The sequence below is a fragment of the Echinops telfairi genome, unplaced genomic scaffold (assembly GCF_000313985.2).
Source record: "Echinops telfairi isolate 266 unplaced genomic scaffold, ASM31398v2 ScPeMD7_2;HRSCAF=8, whole genome shotgun sequence".
Lineage (NCBI taxonomy): Eukaryota > Metazoa > Chordata > Mammalia > Afrosoricida > Tenrecidae > Echinops > Echinops telfairi.
In genome coordinates, this window is record NW_022103898.1 from 55,698,243 (window position 1) to 55,702,320 (window position 4,078).

Genomic DNA, 4,078 nt, shown 5'->3' on the forward strand with positions numbered 1-4,078 from the left:
ATCAGACAGTATAACATATGACAAAATAATAATAATTTGTGAATTATGAAGGGTTCAGGAGGGAGGGGGGAAAATGAGCAACCGATATTAAGGGCTCAGGTGGAAGGCAAGTGTTTTGAGAATGATAATGGCAACAAATGTACATATTTGCTTGACACATGAATGTATGTATGGATTGTGATGGGAATTGTACATGCCCCCAATAAAATGATTTTAAAAAATAATGTCAATCTTAAGGTGCTGCTGCAAGCATGTGGTTGCCATTATGTAACCGTGAAGGTTATCTGTTTAGAGGCTATCTGCCTGAAGGTTGTCTGCCATGGAGAGCAATCAGATCCTATTGCCTCTTCCACCCTAAGTAGGGCGCACTCCCTCCTTATACAGATAATAGATTGTTCCCCTGGAGAAGAGCTCAGGGACACTTAAGGTCAAGTCAGCTCAGAGACGACCAAGGCTAAGCCACCATCTTAACTCTAGAACCTGCCCATTTTGTTACGTATGTACCTTCCTGTCACGGTATGCCCCTAGCACCTCCCCTTCCTGTTACATGTACCCCCCTAGCTCATCCTGTTTCTGATATGTGTATACCTATTATACAACCCCTTCCTGTTACATGTGTGTGTGGCATGGCTTGCATGCCTGAGATTAAATAAACTGGTTAAGAGAATGCATTACTTCCTCACTCTGATTTTGGTTGCCATGGAAGAGGTGAGCACTGGCATGTCTTGTCTGTTGTTCCTTTAATTTACTTTTCAATTATACAAACGCCCCTTGGCCCCACTCAGTTGTGGAGGCTGGTCCCCCACAACCAAGTATGATGTTCTTTTCTGGCACCTGGTTCCTCCTGATAACAGGTCCAAAGCACGTGAGACGAAGTCTAGCCACCTTCACTCCCAATGAGCATTCTGACTGGCCCTCCTTCAAGACAGGTTTGTTTGCTCCCCTGGTGGTCCCCAGTGCTTCCAACTCCATGATTCAAATGCATCGGTTCTTTTGTGGTCTCCTTTAGCCGTAGTTCAGTTTCACATGTATGTGAGATGACTGAAAATACCATGGTTTGGGTCAGGCACGCCTCATCCTTAAAGCGACATCTTCACTTTTTAACACTTTATAGAGGTCTTGTGTAGCAGAAATGGACTTGACAGAATATCTTTTCAGTGGTTCCAGGAGCCACAAATCCATCGTCTTCGTAGTCAAAGTGGAGTCCAGGTACCGGATGCTCTGCTGAGCTCTCTTTTGTCACGTGCTCTCCCAGTAGGAGGGCCATACTGTGGAAATGAATGCTCTCTGGTGCACATGTTTGTTTTTTTTAAAGTCCTGTGACAGCTGATGATTTTAAATAACTGTAGGGCTACCTCTAAGGAATTTCCATTATGTTTGAGAAGAAATCCCTTGGTATGATTTGTGGTTTACATGAGACCGTGAGAATTCTGAAGCCCCATGAATCTCTCAAAATGACCTGAACCCTGGAGCACCTGGGTTCTCTCCGGCAGGATGCGTCTCTCCCTAGTTGAGCCTACGTTTGAAGGCCTTTGGGTATTTCTTTTTGGGAAATATTAATAGATCAGAAATTGTGCTGAATCAAAGATTCAGAGCTGAACGGAATTCATTAGCAAAACCAGTTTCCAAAGTAGAAAACTAAGGGGGAAATAAAAGGTCGGTACGAGAGAGCTTGAATAACATGTCTTGTTTACAGTCTCTTGCTTTAAACTGCATTCTAGCCTTGGTGACAATGTGTGTTCCACAAGGGGAGGGATAATACTATAAAAAACCTCAGTCTTTACTTAAGTACATTGGGTGTTTTTTTAAATGATTTCATAGCTTATATATGAGGGTGTTTTTAAAAGTTCAGGGAAAAATCCCATCATTTTTTACTTCCATTTTTCCATAAACCTTTTTTGTATATACAAAACTCCCACATAGATATAAATTATATTATAAAATCTAATAAATGTATATTTACAAAGACATTAATGATATATTTATATTAATTATATTCACAATGCTACATTAATTATAGTCACAATGGCATATAGTCATTACTATTTCCAAATTTTTCATCACCAGACAGAAATTCAACACCCATTAAACAAAACCACCTAATTTCTCCTTCCCTGTAGCCTGTAGTAACCATGAATCTACATTTGTCTCTATGTATTTGCCTATTCTGAATATTTTATATAAGCAGGGTCATATAATATTTATCCATTTGTATCTGAGTTATTTCACTTGAAATACTCTTTTCAAAGATCTAGCCACATCACATTATGTATTCAAATCTCTTAATGTCTGAATAATTGTCTATTGCTTATATGCACCTTATTTTGCCTATCCATTTGCAGATGGATACTTGGATTGTGTCTACCTATTTTCAACAGTTATGAACCTACCTTGAGCTGTTCTGAATATTTTGCAATGAACGGTAGTATGTCTGTTGTGTAAATGGTGGGAAGGGCCATATACCTTATACTTGGTCCTTAGCCTCTGAGCCACGTGGTCCCTTGGCCTCTGCGTCTGTGGGCCATAGAGCGGGACCGCAGTTTGCCTCACAGTCTCATGGTCTTGGTGCTGCTCCACTGTTCTGTTTCATAGTCTCCTTGCTTCTTTTGCTCTGTCCCACGGTCTTTATGCCACAAACTCTGGTGGATCTGGCCTTGGCTTCAGACACTTGAGACAGGGATCTCCAGTGTTTACTACTGGTGGCTCATATTCGGATGGTCTTGGGATTTTGGCTCATCTTCCAATGGTCCTGGGATTTCTCTCTCCGAGTGAAATTATCCTTATAGCCAGACACATGGCAACGAAAACTGATCAATTCCCTCTATTTGTATTACACTTACCTTATTTGCATAGTTCCACCCAATCATTTGGTGAGAGTTACAGAGACATGGACAGAAGACCCATACTAAAAAATTTAACTCCGCCGTGCAGTTCCTCCTTTCAATTTTTGGGGGAGGGTATTGAGGAGTAGAGTTGCTCAGTGATACCAATTCTATGTTAAATACATTTTAAAATGTTTACTGGCATATAATTCACTAGCTATATAATTCATAGTTCAGTCGTATTAAGAAAAGTTGAACAATTATCCTACAATCAATTTTATAACATTGTCTTCATTCTTGTACTCATCATTATTAACTCTCCATTTTCCTCCAACCTTCCATTTCATGTCCCCAAGGAACCATTAATCTAGTTACTGTCTATATAGATTTACCTATCCTAGATTTCATATGCAGAAAAACAACAACAACAACAACCAAAAAAACCCCCAAAATAACAAAGACACAGAAAAACCTCAAAAGAAAAGAAAGCAGAACATTAAAAACCAGAACAAATTAAAAATGGGTCAAAGGAAGATCAGATGATAAGGTGTTAAATTTTAACCATGGCACCTCCAATAACCCACTTTCCATTGCATTCTTCATCACAGCAAGGGTATTTACACCCTACTCTATAGTCAGAGAGGATTCTTCAGACTATCCATGTATATGTCCCCTTCACTTTTTAAAAACAGAAACAACTCTAAAATGATAAGATATTACATTTTGACCTAACTATATCTGCCATAATCAAGTTTAAAATGCTCTCTGTCTGATAACAAGGCTATTCATCTCTCTCCACCATGGTCAGAAGGGATTCACTGGGAGCTTAATCCAGGTGGGGACTCTGAGAATGGATTTTGGGCTTCCACTGTCATCCTTAGCTGTCTGCAAACCAGGTGTTCACAACTTAAGCTCTGATACCATTCCCTCCTTTGGATTTAGGTTTTATTATTTACAATACTTGGATCACACAGGCTGGCGTGCTCTTTCTATGTGGACTTAGTTGACGCCTTGCTTAGATGACTGCTTGTGTGAAGACAAGCCTGTACGACCTCAGATGCTTTTCCTTCCAATAGCCAGGCACCATCTAGTTTCTTCACCACACTTTGCTGTAGCACCTATACCTTCAGTGATCTCTTCATGAAGGTGAGCATCAAATAGGGCTATGCCAATAATGAATTGTTCCTATATTGGGGCTAGAATTAAGTGGTAGCCCCAAATCCATCTATATATATATATATAATCATAAGTGTCCT